At 37.7% G+C, this 22,430-nt stretch overlaps 1 protein-coding gene across 3 annotated transcripts in view; it reads left to right on the plus strand.

Annotated features, from left to right (window-relative positions):
• Positions 1–526: 526 nt before the first annotated feature.
• The window catches only part of ZNF385A (zinc finger protein 385A), a 496,048-nt gene continuing 474,144 nt past the window's right edge, over positions 527–22,430 (plus strand). Inside the window, exon 1 of one of the 3 annotated variants that reach the window (XM_053708271.1) lies at positions 527–952. The gene's annotated coding sequence lies outside the window, so the exon portion shown is untranslated. The remainder of the gene's footprint in view (positions 953–22,430) is intronic. The other 2 variants (XM_053708274.1, XM_053708277.1) reach the window with 2 other exon arrangements.

Consider the following 22,430-nt stretch of genomic DNA (forward strand, 5'->3'; position numbering starts at 1 on the left):
TAGGCTTTCGAGCCTATACAGCTTGGAGTAAGACAACATGCATACAGAGGATGATGTGGTCAAAATACTAATTTGCCTAATAATTCTGCACTCCCTGTATGGGCAGAATAATCCCATGGTCACTGTGGACTAGGATAGTCTACCCTGATGTCCAAGTCAGGATGTAATTTATGTGTTTATATTTTCTGAACCTATTTGTTTATATATTGTTCGGGAAAAAAAATGTTGTTGTATACTCTGTTCGTATACCTTGTTATTTGTTATATTCAAATGTATGCTTCGCCTTTGAAAAAGGGGAAGATGTGATGAGAGCAGGATGTGATGTCACTAGTTGGTGGCGGGGCTTAGGTCCGGTAGTCTGTGTTGCAGTTAGTTAGTGAAATCAACCTGACTAGATGTATGTTTCTGTGCTCTGTAATAAAATAGAGTTGTACCATCATTGCTGTGTCCTGCATATGTCCTGCATCTCATGACAACCTCCCTTTGCTAATATCTCTCTGTGACAACCTGTGCTTGCTTCATGACAGGGATAGCTTTACAAGTGTCAGCGAAAGCGTTCCTGGAATATGCTTAAACAGCCAAAGGGGAGCCTTTACCCAAGTGAGAGAAAAGCTTGTGTCTTACTCTCGCAACTGCCGTGTCAGCTGGGACCAAAATTCTTCAAGTAGCCTCTGACCCCTATGGGTATCAAATGATTATGGGCATGTGGTGAGAGGCGATAGTAACAAGCACAAGATCCTGGGAAAATAGCCGAGTCTCACTCTCTAATCTGAGACAAGCAAGTCTTATATTTTGACATAACATAGGGAGTCTAACACGTGGCTTAGGGTCCAGCACCAAGGACTTTACCCAGCTCACTGACAGGGACCCGAGCTGTCTGCCTGAGCCAGATCTTCATATAGAGATTGTTTTTAGGATTGCTGCATTCACAGGATAAAGCAGACCTCTAAAGGTAACATAACTCACATCCTCAGACATTTGCACTCATTGTTTTATGTTGTTGTGCTTGTAGGATGTCACACTATTTACAGTATCAGTCTCTGGTTTTCGTCTGCACTGATAACATCAATTTCCTCTTTCCTTCTTAATGGTACAAACTGATATTATTTACTTATAGATATATGTAGTTGTTAGTACGTACTGAAATACCTTTACTTATTTATTTATTATTGTATTTCACAATATGGAGCTCATTTTCATTTATAAGCAAGAGGTGTGGTTTGTTTGTACTGAGGATATACAAAGATTATCTGAGCATTATGATGGTTGAAACTTGATATTGGTTGAAATGTATGTAAATGTTTGACTGGGAAGCGCAAGCCCTTAAAGGGACAGTCTACACAATAAGTTTTATTATATAAAAATAAAGATAATCCCTTTATTACCCATTCCCCAGTTTTGCATCACCAACACAGTTATATTAATATACTTTTAACTCTGTGATTACCTTGTATCTAAGCCTCTGCAGACTGCCCTCTTATTTCAGTTCTTTTGACAGACATGCATTTTAGCCAATCAATGTTGACTCCTAGGTAACTCCATGTTATCTATATGGCACACAGGAACTAACACCTTCTAGTTGTGAAAAGCTGTTAAAATGCATTCAGATAAGAGGCGACCTTCAAGGGCTAAGAAATTAGCATATGACCTACCTAAGTTTAGCATTCAACTAAGAATACCAAGAGAACAAAGCAAAATTGATGATAAAAGTAAATTGGAAAGTTGTTTAAAATTACATGCCCTATCGGAATCATGAAAGTTTATTTTTTACTTGACTGTCCCTTTAACATCTACAAGTTTTACTTCATTTCTGGAATACTCAGGTTCAGATAATTTTTAGGATATACTTGTAATTTTCCTTTCCCTACTACATCTGCTGATGGGCTATTTCACAGCTTAACAACCATCCTCTTAAAAATACCAAATTACACTGTGAAGCCTTCGTCTTGAAATCATAACCTCCCAAACATACCTTACTTAAAGGGACACCGTACTATAAGAATTGCCCCCCTTTTTTAATGTGTTTACAGTTATCTATTTTACCAGCTTGAGTGTATTAAATTGTTTACAGGTATCTCCTTTATATTTATATAGTTATTTTAAAACGATTGTTATTGCCAGTTCGACTGCCATCTATACTGAAAATATGAATATGTTTGAATGTTCTGTAGAAAAGATATTTAAACAAGAGATAAAAGTTTAAATTAACCTTCCAGCAGGGGGGTGGTAAAGAGAGATATTTTTGTATCTGAAAAAGTTGGTTTTACTTATTGAACTTCCTGAGCCTTAAAGGGATATGAAACCCAATTTTTTTCTTTCAGGAATTAGATAGAGCATGTGATTTTAAACAACGTTCTAATTTAATTTTAATATAATTTTATCTTCATTCTCTTGTTATATTTTGGTGAAAAACAGGGACATAATCTTTGGAGCTGTCCTATTTTTGGAGCACTAAATGGCAGCAGTTTTGCAAGAATGTTATCCATTTGCAAGCGCACTAGATGGCAGCACTAGTTCCTACCATGTAGTACTCTAAATGCCTACCTAGGTATCTCTTCAACAAAGAATATCATGCAAATGAATCACATTTGATTACAGAAGTAAACTGAACATTTTTTAAAATTGTATACTCTGAATCACAAAAGAAAATTTTTAGGTTTCATGCCCCTTTAATTAGCATTAAAATCCCCAATTATGTGTACAAAAAGAGATAACATGAGAAGATATGCTCTTTCTGCAGGGTCTACCCATTTAATTGGGCATATCGTTTTGAACAATATATGATAGTTTAAATGAGAAAAAAGAACAATTTCCAATACATCTAATACTATGCTGTAAGCATAACAAGTCATTTGAAACACTTTAAGGGGAAACACATTTTATAGTACAGTGTCCTTAATTAACAGAAGACAATAATTACATTTGCCTAATTCTAGTTTGAAATAAAGGCTTATTTAGTTCCCCTCAGAATAGTCTTAAAAAGAGACATGAAACCCATTTTTTTTCTTTCTTGATTTAGATAGAACATGAAATTTTAAACAACTTTCCAACTTGCTTTTATTATCTAATTTGCTTCATTTTCTTGATATCCTTTGTTGAAAAGCATATCTAAATAGGATCAGTAGCTGCTGATATAGATGCCTTGTGAGATTGGCTCACCCATGTGCATTGCTATTTCTTAAACAAAGGATATTGGAAGGATGATGCAAATTAAATAAAATAAGTAAATTGGAATGTTATTTAACCCCTTAGTGACTACAGTATTTTTCAATTTTCTTACCATTTGGGACCAGGGCTATTTTTACATTTCTGCAGTGTTTGTGTTTAGCTGTAATTTTCCTCTTACTCATTTACTGTATCCACACATATTATATACAGTTTTTCTCACCATTAAATGGACTTTATAAAGATACCATTATTTTCATCATATCTTATAATTTACTATAAAAAAAATATAAAATATGATGAAAAAATAAAAAACACACACTTTTTCTAACTTAGACCCCCAAAATCTGTTACACATCTACAACTACCATAAAGCACCCATGCTAAGAAATACCTAATGTTTACATGTTCTTTGCTTTTTTGCAAGTTATAAGGCAATAAGTACAAGTAGCACTTTGCTATTTCCAAACCATTTAAAAAAATAAAAAAAATTAGCGATATTTACATTGTAACACTGATATCTGTTAGGAATCCCTGAATATCCCTTGACATGTATATATTTTATTTTAGTAGACATCCCAAAGTATTGATCTAGGTCCATTTTGGTATATTTTATGCCACCATTTCACCGCCAAATGCGATCAAATACAAAAAATCGTTCACTTTTTCACAAACTTTAGGTCTCTCACTGAAATTATTTACAAACAGCTTGTGCAATTATGGCACAAATGGTTGTAAATACTTATCTGGGATTCCTTTTGTTCAGAAATAGCAGACATATATGGCTTTGTCATTGCTTTTTGGTAATTAGAAGGCTGCTAAATGCTGCTGTGCACCACACTTGTATTATGTCCAGCAGTGAAGGGGTTAATTAGGTAGCTTGTAGGGTTAATTTTAGCTTTAGTTTAGAGATCAGCCTCCCACCTGACACATCCCACCCCCTGATAGCTCCCTGACCCCCAGGGCCGCCACTAGAAATTTTGGGGCCCCTGACTTAACCATTGATCAGGCCCCCCCCCCCTCCCCTTTGACATGTGCAATTTTTGACCAAGTGACTAAAACGTATATGCACTTTATTCTTAAAGGACCAGTCTATTTAAACTTGGAAATGTTGTAAAGGTAGTAACATACAAACACACAGACACACTCATACACTGAAACACACACACTCACACATAAGGATTCACATATAGACACTCTAGCAGACACGCAAAGAAACTCAGACACAGACACCCAAACAGACACTTAGCACTTGTTTACATTGACCTGACAAGTAATGAGGTAAACTACAGTTTTGTAAAAAAAAAAAAAGGAGATTTAGAAAACAAAATATGGAGTTCTGATTATCTTTTTGTAAAGGAAGATGCCAACTAAATGATGACAACAGCATGCAGTGGCTGAAAGGAAGGGCCCTGAACTGCCTAAACAATAATTTAAAGGTTAAATGGTAGATTGGTGACTTCCGGAAAGGTCTCATTAGTCTCAAAGTCTGTAGAAAGATGTAAATAATTAGTAGTAAGGTCAAAATGTCCTAAAAAGGAACAGACAATGGACACACACACAAACTCAAACTTGCACGTACACCCAAGGAAACACCAACAGAGACAGCCTCAGAAAACACACAAAGACATACACACACACAGACACCCACAGAAAACACATAAAGACATACTTACACACCCTCACTGAGACATCCACAGAAAACACACAAAGACATACACACACCCTCACAGAGACATCCACAGAAAACACAGACATACATACACACACCCTCACAGAGACATCCACAGAAAACACAGACACACACACCCACCCTCACAGAGGCATCCAGAGAAAATACACAAAGACAAACACACGCCAACCCTCACAGAGACACCCATAGAAAAAGCTCAAAGACATATGCACACACCCTCACAGGCATCCACAGAAAATGCACAAAGACATACACACCCACCCTCACAGAGATACCAAAAGAAAAAAAATACATACACACTCATAGAGACACAAACCAAAGCACAAAGACATAAATACAGACACCCACAGAAACACTCACAGGAGGAAACATTTATGCACCTTGCATCCCCTAAATCAACAGTGTGTGACATGCATGATTAAAAAAATGCAGAAATTAAGAGATCACTTTTTAAAGAATCATATTTGTAAATGTGCAAACAAAAATAATTCTGTGAATTCAAAATTGTACATTAATGATCTGGGTAGATGGCTAAATGAAGAAAATTACTTTTAAAAGGTTGACATATGTTTGTTTGATATTTTCCCCAATTTCCCCAACCAAGAGCACCACTTAAAATATAGTGTACAAATGTTCCCATCTGTCAGCTGTACTTGTGGATTTTGAAAATGCTGTACTCTATATGGTCTTGGTGGAACCATAAGCTGTGGTACTCATACCATTAGATCTGGTTAAATGCAGGATTTAAGCTTGTTGGTATGCATTTCAAAATTAAGTCAGTTGTAGAGTAAACTGAACAGTTTTAAGTTAACCTTTCTCATTTCCAACACTGAGCAATCTTAGTCTGAGAGTATAACATGTTATGCAGATGTAAAAATCTTAGATAAAATGCCTCCTTGTATCTGGAAAGTCCTTGCATAAAGGGGCAGTAAACTGGAATGTAATATATATCATTTGTGTATTGAGGAGGAAACATTTCTGCATGGTTTTAAATATAGAATTTCTACAGCATTGTCAAATAATCATAAATACACTGCTGCTAAAAAAATGTGTTTTTATGGACCCCTGGCCCCACCATACAACTACTACCACACTGAAGTTTACAATCTTAAATTGCACAAAGAAATAAAAAACATTTGCTAAGTAATTCCTACCTCCTCTGCAAATGAAAGTGATCTGCCGTCTGACTCAGGCACACACTGTACAAATAAAGTGTCAAGTCTGTCTCACACTGTGCATAGTGGTTTAGTGCACACTCAGAAATCCTCTCAAATGCTAATACTTTACTCTTTGTAATAACATTTCCCATGCTCAATTAGCACTCTGCTGTAGTACCCACTGGTGGCTGCCAAAATTTAAAAAAAAAAAAAAATTTTTTTTTTTTTTTTTTTTTTTTTTTTAGTTCTTGCCTCATGGGGCCCCCCTAGCCCATTGGGCCCCTGACAGGAGTCACCCCTGTCACCCCCTGATGGCGGCCCTGCTGACCCCTCTCAAACAGCTCTCTTCCCTCCCCAACCCCACAATTATCCCCGCCATCTTAAGTACTGGCAGAAAGTCTGCCAGTATTAAAATAAAAGGCTTTTTTTATTTAAAATATATATTCTGCAGTGTAAGAACCCCCCTTAGTCCCCAACCTCCCTGATCCCCCCCCCAAACAGCTCTCTAACCCTCCCCCCTCTACCTATTTGCCGCCAATTGTCTGCCAGTACCCAGTTTGCCATACAATTAGCTTTTTTTTATTAAAAAAATAAATAAAAATCCCAATTTTTCTGTAGTGTAGCAGCCCCCTAAATAACTTACACCCCACCCCCTCCCAGATCCCTTGGATAACATTTATCCCCCCCTCTCCCTTCTTCCCTTTACACTTTACTAGTTCCATAGTGTAGCGGTCCCACCCACTCCCGACCCGTGCGTGCTCCTGAACCTGCATCCATGCACGCTCCCAGCACCCCCGCGTGCGATCCCGCCCCCCTCTACTGGATATCCTCCAGCGATGGACTGCCCACCCGCCTCCCTGCAATGGCTCCCACCCACCAACGATTGGCACCATCGTTGGCCGATGCAGAAAGGGACACAGAGTGGCTCTCTGCATCGGTGGATAAAAAGTGATTCCTCAATATCAAGGCATTACTGTAATACCTTGAAAGCGGCTGGAAGCGATCACGATTGCTTCCACCACTTGAAACGCCAGAGGACGTGTCAGGCACGTCCTTGGTCCTTAACTGTATTTTTTTGTAGGACGTGCCTGACACATCCTTGGTTGCCAAGGGGTTAAAATTGTACTCTCTATTTTAATCATGAATGAAAAATATTGGGTTTCATGGCCCTTTAAAGGGATATAAACTTAAAAGGCAATTAATTAAAATCTTTAATTGTGCATAGTGCAATAAACATTAATTATGTATTTTGCCTGCTTTTCCTGTAGTTTGTAAACATTGTGCGTTGTCCACTGCTCCCAGAGAGACAGAAGTGCATGTTGTGAAATATAGAACCTTTGACTCTCTAGCATACTGCATAATGATTGTTTGGAATGTGCTGGAACTCATTATATCTGTCCCTAATTGGTCACAGCAACTATGATAAGATAAACAACAGTCACAACTTCAAGGCGCCCCCCCCCCCCCCAGAATTGCAAAACAATGCAAAATGTGCAAATCAAATGACAGTTATAAATGTTTTAAACATAATTTAATTTATTTTCATATATTTTGCATATCTCTGATGCATATATAAAAAATACTTAAAGGGACATGAAACCCAATTTGTTTTCTTTTATGATTGAGATAAGATACCAAGAGAATGAAGAAAATTTGATAATAGGAGTAAATTAGAAAGTTGCTTAAAATTGCATGCTCTAACTGAAGAAAAAAAATTGGGTTCAGTGTCCCTTTAAACACACAGTAGGTGCACAGTTCACATGAGAGCATGTCATGTTTTTACTAGTATGGCCCTTTAACCCCTTTTTTCATGTAAAAGTATTTTATTACATGTAATTGGTTTGATTTTATATGCATGATACATTGTTCGCTTACAATGTGCATGAATGAGAAATGCATGAGTATACATAAAAAGAGCAATGCTAGAACAAGTGTGAGATATGATACAAATTTCAGGAATAATAAGCAATTGAAAGTTCAATAGGACATTTTGTTTTAATTAAAATGTAGTACTGCAACAAGGCTTGCTCATTCATATCTGGACTTCATTTGTGAAGAACTTCAGGAGTAATTTGTCTTAAAGGAACAGTCTACACCAGGGTTTCTCAACAGCCGGGCCGTGGCCCAGTACCGGGCCTTGGTGGTTCTGCTGGTGGGCCATGATTCAACAAACATGTTTGCTGCCCCTTTGCTGTGAACTGATCACCACCCAGAATTCCATATGTATGGTGCTGTGGGCCTATCAGAGTGCCACTGTGCATGCACAATATTTGTACGTAACAGCTATTTCGTGGGAAAACAGCACAGGACAAGGAACAGACAAGGCACTGGTTTTTTAACCTGTCCTCAGGCCTCCCCAACAGTCCAGGTTTTTTGAATTACCTTACCTTCTGGATTACCAGCCTCCTACTGATATGTCAACTGTAATATTTGATATACATATATATATGATTATATATATATATATATATATATATATATATATATATATATATATATATTACTACTCCCAATGACTACCGGGCCCCGGACACATCCAACTAAAATTTACCGGGCCTTGAGGTCGCTGGAGCTGAGAACCACTGGTCTACACCATAATTTGTATTGTTTAAAAAGATAGATAATCCCTTTATTACCCATTCCCCAGTTTTACATAACCAACACAGTTATATTAAACTTTCATTATTCAGATAGGACTTGTAATTTTAATCGACTTTCCAGTTTACTTTTATAATCAAATTTGCTTTTTTCTCTTGGTATTCTTAGTTTAAACTAAACATAGGGAGGCTCATATGCTAATTTCTAAGCCTTTGAGGGCTGCCTCTTATCACATGCTTTTTAAATCTCTTTTCAACACAGAGACAGAAAGTACACGTGGGCTATATAGATAACACTGTGTTCAGGCACAGGGGGTTATTTAAGATTTAGCACAATACAATGCTAAATTTTAGACAACAGATAATAAACAGTCACAGTCATGTGATCAGGGGGCTGGTAAAAGGTTCCTAGATACAAGGTAATCACAGAGGTAAAAAGTGTATTAATATAACTGTGTTGGTTATGCAAAACTGGGGAATGGGTAATAAAGAGATTATCTATCTTTTAAAACAATAACAATTATATGGTAGACTGTCCCTTTAATATACGTTTCACCTCTGTGATTATCTTGTATCTAAGCCTCTGCAGACTGTCTCCTTATCTCAGTTCTTTTGACAGACTTCATTGTAGCCAATCAGTGTTGCCTTCTAGGTAACTCCACGGCGTGAGCACTGCACAATGTTATCTATATGGCACACATGAACTAATGCCCTCTAGTGGAAAACTGTCAAAATGCATTCAGATAAGAGGCAACCTTCAATGGCTTAGAAATTAGCATATGAGCCTACCTAGGTTTAACTTTCAACTAAGAATACCAAGAGAACAAAGCAAAATTGGTGATAAAAGTAAATTGGAAAGTTATTTAAAATTGCATGCCCTATCTGAATCATGAAAGTTTATTTTGGACTTAAATGTCCTTTAAAGCACCTACAGAAATGTCGTCAATTCATGGATTACAATTCTAACTTAAGCGATAGTAACAAACAAGGTAAAGAAATTAAAGTAAATGTAAATGAATCTGAATCATGAATGAAAAAATTTGGGTTCAGTGTCCCTTTAACCCCTGAAAAGGGGGTTAGAATTGTGTGATTAGCAGCACTCCTACTATAAAGGGTCGATAATGTTACAATTATGAGTTAAAGCATGTCATTTTTTTTTAAATTATGGCTCTTTAATTAAAGGGACAGTCTACACCAGAATTTGTATTTTTTTAAAAGATAGATAATCCCTTTATTACCCATTTCCCAGCTTTGCATAACCAACACAGTTATAATAATATACTTTTAACCTCTGTGATTATCTTGTATCTAAGCCTCTGCAAACTGCCCCTTTTTTCAGTTCTTTTGACAGACTTGCAGTCTAGCCAATCAGTGCCTGCTCACAGATTACTTCACGTGCACGAGCACAGTGTTATCTATATGAAATATGTGAACTAACACCCTCTAGTGGTGAAAAACTGTTAAAATGCAATCTGAAAGAGGTGGGCTTCAAGGTCTAAGAAATTAGCATATGAACCTCCTAGGTTAAGCTTTCAACTAAGAATACCAAGAGAACAAAGCAAAATTGGTGATAAAAGTAAATTGGAAAATTGTTTAAAATTACATGCTCTATCTGAATCATGAAAGTTTATTTTGGCCTAGACTGTCCCTTTAAATGCTGCTCAAATTGAAAATGAAAGTAGGAAGTAATGGATGCTGCATAGTGCAGTGTTTATTCTCATTACCTAATAGGGACAACTCCCACAGGTGTACTAGGGGACTGAAGAAGCCTTTACAAGTCTGAGAAAGAAGATTTAAAGCACAGATGACTATACATTAACAAAAAGTGTAGTAATGCAAAGAATAAATGTATTAGCTTATTAACATACCTCTGTGGCTTGATAGTAAAATATAACAAATAAGGTAATAATTAGATTACCTGAATTTAGAGATGGAACCAGTTACACAGGAAGAGAGCAGCTTTCGGCAATCAGGAACTCATAAAGGTTATCCATAGACAAGCGAAAGGTCTGAAACCAGATGTATAAACAAAGGCATGAGACAGATACATAAGTCAGGGCACAGTGTCAGTGTTCAGTAAACAAAGAATCAGTGTGTATCTTAATAAAGGGGTGAACGGGATATTAAACCGAATTTGTTTCTTTCATGATTCAGATAGAGCATGCAATTTTAGGCAACTTTTTAATTTACTACTATTATCAATTTTTCTTTATTCCCTTGGTATCTTTATTTGAAAAGCAGGAATATAAGCTTAGGAGCGGGCTAATTTTTGGTTCAGCACCTGTGTAGGACTTGCTGCTTGGTGACAAAATGAGAAGGAGTAATCTGCCCCCTACCAGAAAATAATCTGGATCGGGTCGCACCTTCATGCAAATTTGGTAGAGGAAGAAGGCTTTCTGGACTGTTTGGCCTTGTTTCAATTTAAGTTACATTTCCAGGAAGATCTGAAAGCATCCTGCTTTTGGGAAGAGGAGGATGATCTTTGGTTTCTTGATTGATGAAAGGAACGAAAGTGATTAGTAACTTTTTTTTAATATAGTTTTTATTGAGAAGTGCAGCTTATAGATAACAATATGTCAATAGTGATGGTACATTCATTGATCATGTTACATAAGTAACATGGGATGTAAACAATAAAGCTCTTATGGTCATTTCTTCTTTAGTATGAGTTCATATGCGGCTGATGTGAAAAGTCTTTTAAAGGACATTAAAGATCCATGCCTACTGGTCTAGCATTCTTTTGTCATAGTCCGACTGTACATAGTTTTAGCTGTCTGTTTTTCCCATTTTTACCAAGATGAATTAAATTATTTAAGTAAAAAAAATAATAACTAACAGTAACTAAAAGCATAAAAACATATAGAATTTACTAATTTTCCTGAGTGTAACTGAGTTTATGTAATAAATGTTATGATGTGATGGGATCTCAGTGTGCAAGGGTCAGGTATATAACAATGGATATAGGTGAAATCCTAGATTTCCTTATTTTGTAGTGTTGCTCTTAGGGGCATCATTGGTTGGGTTGTGTCTCCCAGAGGAACATTATATAATTGTGCTTGTCTGACTGATTTTTAATGAGATAATGATATTTTTCTAACTTGAGGTTGGTTTTTGTTTCTTGTATCCATGTTTGCAGAGTGGGTATTGTTTCTTTTTTCCACAACCGTGGGATTAGTTGGTGCGCAATGTTTTCATGATTTGTAGAAGTCTCACATGTGTTCTAGAGTCAAGTTTCAGGTATTTGTGGAAGAGGAATGTCATTGGGTCCAGGGTTATAGGTGTACCTAGGGTATCTTGTATGTAGGTGGAAAAAGATTCCCAAAAGGGACAGGTCCACTAAATATGATAAAAGGTCCCTTCGTTTGGGCATTGTCTCCAGCAGCGGTTGGAAGAGTTAGTGAAAATGTGTTTAAGTTCTTGTGGTGTTAAATACCATCTAGTAAGAAGTTTGGTGTTAGTCTCTAAGAGTTTGGCTGAGTGGGCTGATTTGCGAATGGAGATAAAAATTGATTGCCAGTCAGCAGCTGGGATGAGAAACAGCAAATCTCTCTCACTTTAGTAAAATTCAGCAAATCTCCGTCTTTTGGTGTAGTGAGTAGTTTGTAGGTCGGTAAGATAATGTGGTGTATGGTAGAGGAGGAGCTACACATTTTCTCAAAGGGGTTCTCTGTCTCGTTAGATTGTGTTTATGTGTAGATTGGAGGAAATGGTTGAGCTGGTGGTATCTAAACCATGTGGCATAAAGCCCATCGCCTAAGTGATTGATATGTTGTCTTGGTAGTAACTTACCCTCCTCCACCAGAATGTATGTAGGTAAAAGGAGATGTATATCTTTGGTACCCGATGGAGTAATATTGATACCCGGTTGGAAGTCAGAGTTTTGTAAAGTCTGCGTGAGGGTATAGTGGAAATATTAGGGTGGGTTTTGACTATATCTGTCCAGGATCTATGGGTTTCTGAAATTATGGGGTTTGAAGATTTTCTTATTTTAGTCTGGCGACTGACAATCCAGCACGAGGCACCCAATTGGGGATAATCTGCAAGTTCATGCTCTAGTCTGACCCATTGTTTATGATGGTGTTCGTCATAAGTGCACCAGTCTACTATCCTGGAGAGGAAAACTGCATTTCGGTATTCGTGTATGTTAGGAACGCATAGTCTGCCATGAAGGGGATCACTGTATAATGTTGATTTGGCAATGCTAGGAGGGCTAGATTTCCATATGTAGGAATTAATTATGGATTATAATTTATGAAATAAAGAGTTTGGGAGGGGGAGTAAGTTTTTTTTCCCTTAGACATTTTGTCCTGAGGGAGAAAAGTTCCTTTACCTCTAGTAACGGAAGAGATTATGGCATCTAAGCCAGGCCCAAATAAAATCTTTCCTTGCAAAAGAACAAATATTAGTCTAGATTTCGAAACATGTCAGCTGATCATGAATTGAGCCACAAATCTTTTTTGGTCCAAAAAGCTAATGCCATATTTTTAGCTTAGATAATAATGTCAACAATAGCGTCACAGATGAACGCTTTTGCTGACCTAATAAATTTTCAAACAACAGAGAAATTCTTCATTATTAGAATCATCTGATAGTAAGAAGAGTTGGCTCAAACAAATAACCCGCTTGAAGAAACGCTTTTCTGTGAAGAGACTTACATTTTCTGTTCAAAAAGTCTTTTAAAGAAGTGCTATCCTTCATTGGAATAGCATTGCGTCTTGCTAGAGAGGAGATTGAGCCATCCACCATTGGGATAGATTCCCAAAGTTCAATGCTAGAAGCAGGTAAAGGAAACATCCTTTTAGAAGCAGAAGATGGGTTAAAAGGAAGACCATACTTTGACCATTTTATGGTAATATTTTCAGTGATCGTGCCAGTGTCTCGAAAAAACACTGGAGTTTTGACAGGAAGGTTTGAAAATGAAATCCAGTCGCTTGATGGATTTTTCTTAGACTCTTGTACCCCTAAGGTACATAAAACCTCCCTTAAGAGATTTCACAGACATTTCAACTTGAAGGTAAAAAAAGAGGTTTCTTAATCTTGATCAGCTACTAACTCCTGATCATCTGAAAGTAATTCACTTTCCGAAGACTGATCTGAGGTGTTAGAGAGTTTAAGTCTGAAATTAACTGTTTAGCAGATCTGATCTTAAGAGATTCAGAATGACTAGATAAAAAAACAGTAGGTTGTTTGTCAGAGACTCTTTTGCGCTTGCTTGGAGGAGGTATGGCCGCCAACATCTCGGAAACAGTACAGCACACAAATCTTTAAACCCTGTACAGAGGGAGGACAGAGATGTTTAGATGCAACATATGACTGGTTAAAATGCGTAAGGTGATCCGTACATGAATTCATAGTAAAGTTGGTGATGTATTAGTAAGCAGTTTGCAAAAAAATACACTTACATAAGTGGTCAGAGGATCTACCTTCTAAAGGATCTACAGTTCCAGTATGCTCCACTTTTACTATTGAAGAATAAGAGACAATAAATTACCACAGATAGAAACAAATAATTGAATACTGTATAAGGAGACAAACGATTATATATAGTAAGGGACTTAAATGGATATGAAATTCAAAAATGTTCTTTATTGATTCAGATAGAGCATGACATCATCAATTTTTCTTCATTTTCTTGGTATCTTTTGTTTAAAAGCAGGGACGTATGCTTAAGAGCCACCACATTTCTGGAGCAATATATGGCAGTAGTTTTGCAAGAATGTTATCATGTTACTAGATGACATGCAGTGCCAGGCGCCTACTTAGCTATCTCTGTAACACAGAATATCATCAGCAAATGTGATAATACTGTAGAAGTAAATTGGAAACTTTTTAAAAATAGTATGCTCTGTCTGAATAACAAAATAACACCTAGATTATGAGTTTTGCATCAGAGGCTGTGCGGTGCTAACAAGCAGTTTATGCTCACCGCTCACTTACAGAAAGCGCTGGTATTACGAGTTTTTAAAAACCAGACAAGAAGTGAGCGTTGAGCAAAATTTTGCTCATTACCGCACTCCAATAACAGCGCTGCTTATGTTAGCGGTTAGCTGGTTTCTGCGTGCTCGTGCACGATTTCCCCATCAATGGGGAGAGCCGGCTGAAAAAAAGTCTAACACCTGCAAAAAAGCAGTGTACAACTCCTTAACGCAGCCCCATTGATTCCTATGGGGAAATAAAAGTTATGTCTACACCTAACACCCTAACATGAACCCCGAGTCTAAACACCCCTAATATTACACTTATTAACCCCTAATCTGCCGCTCTGGACACCGCCGCCACCTACATTATACTTATGAACCCCTAATCTGCTGCCCCCAACATCGCCGCCACCTACATTATATTTATTAACCCCTAATCTGCCGCCCCCAACGTCGCCGCCACTATTCTAAATTTATAACCCCTAAACCTAAGTATAACCCTAACCCTAACCCCCCTAACTTAAATATAATTTAAATAAATTTAAATAAAATTCCTATCATTAACTAAATTATTCCTATTTAAAACTAAATACCTATAAAATAAACCCTAAGCTAGCTACAATATAACTAATAGTTACATTGTAGCTAGCTTAGGGTTTATTTTTATTTTACAGGCAAGTTTGTATTTATTTTAACTAGGTAGAATATTTATTAAATAGTTATTAACTATTTAATAACTACCTAGCTAAAATAAAGACAAATTTACCTGTAAAATAGAATAGAATAGAAAAAATTATATTGGCTGATGCAATCAGCCAATAGGATTGAGCTGGCATTCTATTGGCTGATTGGAACAGCCAATAGAATGCCAGCTCAATCCTATTGGCTGATTGGATCAGCCAATAAAATTGAACTTCAATCCTATTGGCTGATTGCATCAGCCAATAGGATTTTTCTACCTTAATTCCAATTGGCTGATAGAATTCTATCAGCCAATCAGAATTGAAGGGACGCCATCTTGGATGACATCATTTAAAGGAACCTTCATTCAGTGTTAGCCGTCGGATGAAGAGGATGCTCCGCGTCGGATGTCTTGAAGATGGACCCGCGCCGGATGGATGAAGATAGAAGATGCCGTCTGGATGAAGACTTCTGCCCGTTTGGAGGACCACTTCGTCCGGCTTGAATGAAGACTTCTCCCAGCTTCGTTGAGGACTTCGGCCCGGTTGGATGAAGACTTCTTCCGGTAAGGTGATCTTCAAGGGGTTAGTGTTAGGTTTTTTTAAGGGGGTATTGGGTGGGTTTTAGAGTAGGGTTGGTTGTGTGGGTGGTGGGTTTTAATGTTGGGGGGATTTGTAATTTTTTTTACAGGTAAAAGAGCTGATTACTTTGGGGCAATGCCCCGCAAAAGGCCCTTTTAAGGGCTATTTGTAATTTAGTGTAGGGTAGGGCTTTTTTATTTTGGGGGGGCTTTTTTATTTTGTTAGGGGGATTAGATTAGGTGTAATTAGTTTAAAAATCTTGTAATTTGTTTATTATTTTCTGTAATTTAGTGTTGTTTTTTTGTACTTTAGCTATTTTTTTTATTGTATTTAATTTAAGGAATTAATTTAATTATAGTGTAGTATTAGGTGTTAGTGTAAGGTTTTATTTTACAGGTCAATTTGTATTTATTTTAGCTAGGTAGTTATTAAATAGTTAATAACTATTCTACCTAGTTAAAATAAATACAAACTTGCCTGTAAAATAAAAATAAATCCTAAGCTAGCTACAATGTAACTATTAGTTATATTGTAGCTAGCTTAGGGTTTATTTTACAGGTAAGTATTTAGTTTTAAATAGGAATAATTTAGTTAATGAGAGTAATTTTTTATTTCAATTTATTTTAATTATATTTAAGTTAGGGGGGTTAGGGTTAGACTTAGATTTAGGGGTTAATAACTTTAGTATAGTGGCGGCGACATTGGGGGCGGCAGATTAGGGGTTAATAAATGTAGGTAGGTGTTGACGATGTTAGGGACGGCAGATTTGGGGTTAATAATATTTAACTAATGTTTGCGAGGCGGGAGTGCGGCGGTTTTGGGGTTAATATATTTATTATAGTGGCGGCGATGCCCAGTTTGGCAGATTAGGGGTTAACATTTTTTTTTAGTGTTTGCGATGCAGGAGGGCCTCGGTTTAGGGGTCAATAGGTAGTTTATGAGTGTTAGTGTACTTTTTAGCACTTTAGTTAAGAGTTTTATGCTACGGCGTTGTAGTGTAAAACTCTTAACTACTGACTTTAGAATGCATTACCAGTCTTGACAGGAGAGGGTCTACTGCTCACTTTTTGGCAGACTCGTAATACCGGCGCTATGCAAGTCCCATTGAAAAAAGAGGATACGCAATTTACGTAAGTGGATTTGCGGTATTTCCAAATCTGGCCAAAAAAGTGAGTGGTGAACCTGTACCTTCAAGACTCGTAATACCAGCGGGCCTACGCAAAACTCGTAATCTAGCCGTAAATGTTTTGGGTTTCATATCCCTTTAAGGCAGTAAAGTCTGAGAACAAGGGGAAAGTAATAAAGACCCTCTGATCAAAATACACACTAAACAAACTCTTCTGAAAAATTTAGGAAATCTTACCCCCTTCATAAAGACAACTAATAATGGAGTGAGCAGTAGGTATAAACCAGGAGCAAAAGAGAAAGCATTGTTTGCGCAACGAGAAAATAAATTAACTGCCGCCATGCCAAAGAAAATTATCGCCCCTTAAAATGATATAACACAGTGAAACACAATAACTGATACAGGAGCTTGACTTGTTAGCGGGGCCGGAAATACAGCTGCGTAGAAGCTGGTGCGCTCTATGCAATGCATAAACATAACAGAAAAATAATTCATGCAGAGCAGTTGCGTGAAAGGGAGTGCACTAAGGAATAAGGAGCGTGCAAATAAGTACAGTGCTGTTGAGCGCGCTAATCAAGAAGGAGCATGCACAACTTATTAGTAGAAAAACGATTAATAAAACAATTAATAATATTTAATACCGAAAAATAGAAAAATATGAAAGTGTATTTAATAAAAGTTCTTTAATGCCCCTTCATAGTATTCAAATGACACATAGACAATAAACAGAATAAAGTCTAATGTGAATGTGATAATGTCTGCTATAAATGAAGTCCCCAGGCTACGATGTTACATGTCAAATGTACCTTCTAATAGCCTGTGGGCTATGTAAGTGCCAATGTGATCAGATTAAAGGGATACTAAACCCAATTTTTTTCTTTAATGATTCAGATAGAGCATACAATTTTAAGCAACTTTCTAAGTTACTTCTATTATCATTTTCTTTTTCTATCTTTATTTAAAAAGCAGGAATTTAAAAGCTTAGGAGCTGGCCCATTTTAGGTTCAGCACCCTGGATAGCGCTTGCTTATTGGTGACTGATTTAGCCACGAATAAGCAAGCATAACCCAGGTTCGGAAGCTTTAAATTCTTGCTTTTTAAATAAATATAGCAAGAGAAAGAAGAACATTTGATAAAGGGAGAAAATTAGAAAGTTGCTTAAAATTGCATGCTCTAGTCTCGACTAGAGCTGGTTTCCGGAGGAGGAGCTAACTGCAAACACCTGTGTGTGGTTACCTTCCAGTCCTGCAGCTGCTGGCGGAGTTTCCCTCTCGTGCCGAACCCAGAGAACTGGGTAGCTACCTGGACAGCTTGTATCAACGCTCTTGGAACCAGGCAGTGGACAGACATCCCACTGCGCTGACACTTTTAGTCAGCTTGTAAAAAGCCTGCACCTTGGAGCCTTTGTTCTTTTACATATTAGAACTTTTATACCTAACCGCTAAGGAGAAATTGTAAAGAGAAGCCAGGTGCCTCCCTCCCCCACCGGTGCTGCGTGGGAGGTCGAGGCTGTGTTTGTACATTCTACCTGTCTTGCTGACTAAATACTCTGAATACTACTTTTAGCACTAGCAGACTTGCAGCAGACTCTTTACTTACCTCTCCCTCCCCCACCGGTGCTGCGTGGGAGGCCGAGGCTGCGTTTGTACATTCTACCTGTCTTGCTGATTAAACATTCTGAATACTACTATTAGCATTAGCAGGCTTGCAGCAATCTCTTTACCTACCTCTCCCTCCCCCACCGGTGCTGCGTGGGAGGTCGAGATTATCGCTGTAGATCAACACTCTCTTATTTGCAAAGGAACTGTCCTGATTTTCCTGGCTAAGCTACCTACAGCAGAACGATGGTCTTTTTTGTACACCCTCCTCTCCTCCACTGAAGCTCTGGAGAACTGAAGATTACCTGGGGTTGCAGAACCACACTACCAAGCAGGGAGCGACGGCTGTTTGAAGCGGTCCTACCGGGCACTGACCTGAGGCTTTTTGGCAACTTACCTGCTCCCCCTCTCCCCCACCGGTGTTGCGTGGGAGGCTGGGGCTGTGTCTGGTCGGCCCTGGAATCTGCAGCTGCGGCCCCTCTTCGTGGCGCTTTGGGATCTTTCCGCCCTGACTCTATATGAAGATATAGGGGAGGGCTGGCTCGGGAGACGGCTCTGTCGGCAACCGGTTCCTTTCTTCTTGTCTTCGTTCCCGCTGGAGGAGCTGACCGGAGTTACTTCATTGCTCAGAGACACAGCGGGCCGGGTACTGACAGAGCGGCAAGGAAGGTGGCAGTATACTATGTTCTCTTAATAGGTACCTATTACTCTTATGATACTATATTTAAAGGCTCCCTTCGTACACCTACCTGGTCACTGGGTGAACGCTGTTAAGTCGAAAAAACCAGGTAAGGCAAAGATTTATATACACATAAAAGAGCCGGCTGAACTTTAGTATCACTATAACAATTCTTGACTTTACCTTCAGTACCCACAGAACTACTGCCTGTTAATGACTTATTGGGACACTTGAATCACAGTATTCTTTGGCGAAAATCGTTATAAAAACATATCTGACATATCATGGCAGAGATACCAATGTTTAGAAAAATGCAAAATATGTTTATCGTGTAATAAGATATTGTATCCTTTTTCCTCTTTTTTCCTCTTCTCTAAAAGTGACTTGCTTTTATAACTGGGGAATTCTTGACTGGGAAGCAGGTTATTGAAAGTTTTACTGGGTCTTAGGAAAAGAAATGGAAGGCTATCCAGTATAATTTAGGAAATAGTTGCTTGCCAATTAAGGAAGTTGCTATAATTTCTGTTGAAGGTATTTTACTACTTATTACTGGCTGGTGAGGAAGCACATATATAAGCATAAAAGTTTCTCAGCCCCCTTACATAATAACTCCCCTATAAGAATAAATCTCTTATTTCTCTTGAAAATAAAAATCTTATATTACCTTGTAGGGAGAAGGGTTTTATAGGAGCACGAAGATTCTCAATTATTTTTTCCTTTAAAAAATAGACTTCCCATTCTCCTGGCAAATAAAACAAATTAGTGGAATTGGAGGAATTAAGTTCTAGACAAGCTACTGTGTAGTTATCTGCTTGCTAGTTTTATATAACTGCTGGAACAATATTAGCACTCTGATGGTTATAAACTTAAATAAAATACTGGATTAGACACCTTAGAGATAACAACTCTCTTATAAACTACTATACATAGTTTATATTAAGAACCTAGGTGGTTTGACAAATTGACCTGATTTATTCTCTGATCCTTGCATCCTTGGCTGGACTTACTCACAACCAAACAGCACTGGTTTAACTCACATTGAAATCCCCCCCCCTTTTTTTTTTTTTTTTTTCTCTCCCCCTCCTTCCCTTCCCTTCCCTTCCTTTCCCCACTTGACCATCACTGTACACATACCCTTCCTCACTTATCCACAATCACCTTTTCCTTTTCACATTTTTTACATGCAGAGGAAACTGCTCCACTATAATTTTCTTCTCTCTCACTGGCACATGGATAAATTTCTCCACGCTTCACCCCGGAATCCCTCTCCAGCCATGGCAGCAAGACAGAGAGACAGGAAAATGAAGGGCAATCAAGAGGTTGCCATGGAAGCACAACCAATTTTGTTAAATGCACCAGTTATACAAGAAACAACCAATATACATAGCTTAGTGGCTAGCATATCTGATGCGCTCTCTCCTAAATTTGAAGCTCTTAGAGCTGAAATCAAACAAGATTTTCTTTCTCTCACACAAGAGGTTCGCCAATTTTCCAACAGGTTGCAGGAAGCCGAGCAAAGAGTGTCGGACCTGGAAGACCTAACAGTTGCACATAGCTCTAACCTAGAAGGTGTGAATATTAACATACAGAAAATTCAAAACAGATTAGAAGACCTTGAAAATCGTTCTAGAAGGAACAATATTAGAATTATAGGTCTACCGGAAGAACAGCAATATGATAACCTTGTCAATTTCATCTCAGAAACTTTGCCTATAATTTTAAAGATGCCATCCACCTTATACCCTATTCCAATAGAGAGAGCGCATAGAATTGGCACATATCGTTCCGATAACAAAGGCAGATCTAGGCCTAGGCCTGTTATTGCCAGAATACTAAATTTTCAAGATAAACTTACATTATTTCAATATTTCCGCAAACAACAACCTGTTAAAATAGGAGATACTACAATTTTGATGTTTCAAGATTTCTCCGCTGATACTGCAGCAAGGAGAAGGGAGCTTGCCCCTGTTTGTTCAAAATTGATACAAAAAGGGTTCCAGGCAACTATAATATTTCCTTATAAATTAAAGGTCAAAGTTGGTGAGGCTACGCACTTCTTTGAAGAAGCCCATCTGGCTGAGAGCTTTTATAATACACTGGGCTCCTAGGCTTTATAAATATAATTGAATTCCATTTATTGGATTAAATATAATATACAGGCTTTTGCTTATGGGTAAGATCGCGTCTCTTCTAGACACGAGTCTTATGGTACAACTCCCACCCATGCGGAGAGTGTTTTTACTATATAAATATAATTTTTTTTTTTTCTTTCCCTTTCCTTCACCTCCCTCCTTCTTATTTTATAAATGAATAAACGGAAAAATAATTGCAAAATAGTATCATGGAACGTAGGTGGTATATCTACCCCCATAAAGAGAAATGCGATTCTTAATCACCTACGAAAAATTCAGACTGACATAGGCTTCATTCAAGAAACCCATTTATCAGCTGAAGAATCTTTAAAACTTAAGACAACTTGGGTAAAAGAAATATATTTTGCTCCTAGTGTTAAGAAGAAAAGAGGGGTTGCAATAGTAATAGGCAAGAAAATTGACACTGAAGTTCTACATGTCGAACCTGACCCTGAAGGGAGGTACGTTTTATTGAAAATAAAGATTGCCCAGAAGATGTATACGCTGTGTAATACATATGGTCCTAATGTAATTGATCCAAAATTTTGGAATGCTTTACAGACCAAATTAATATCTTACACAGAAGGTTGTCTAATAATGGGAGGAGATTATAATATGGCACCACAATGCCCGATTGATAGATTAAGGCGCAATGATAAGCAGTTAAAACAAAAAAAAGATAATTTAGAGGGTAAGATGTTTAAAAAAATTATGCGGAACTTAGCATTGCGAGATTTTTGGAGACATCAAAATCCTCTCACTCAGAATTTTACTTGCCTCTCTAAGGCGCATAAGACACTCTCTAGAATTGACTTATTTCTGATAGATGAACGTATGTTAATGGGAGGGGTAAAATCAGATATAGGATCAATTTTTCTCTCGGATCATGCGCCGATTATACTTGAGTTTCAGCTCTCATATACACGCCCCACTGCATCACGTTTTTTCTTTCCTTATTATCTGATGTCTGAGATAAAATTTAAGAATTGGCTTATAAATAGATACAAAGAATATGTAAACTTTAACAAAGATTATCTAAGCCGCCCTGAAATATTCTGGGACACTGCGAAAGCAGCAATGAGAGGGGAAATAATCTCATATAC

Source organism: Bombina bombina, chromosome 3, assembly GCF_027579735.1.
Source record: "Bombina bombina isolate aBomBom1 chromosome 3, aBomBom1.pri, whole genome shotgun sequence".
Taxonomy (NCBI): Eukaryota; Metazoa; Chordata; class Amphibia; order Anura; family Bombinatoridae; genus Bombina; species Bombina bombina.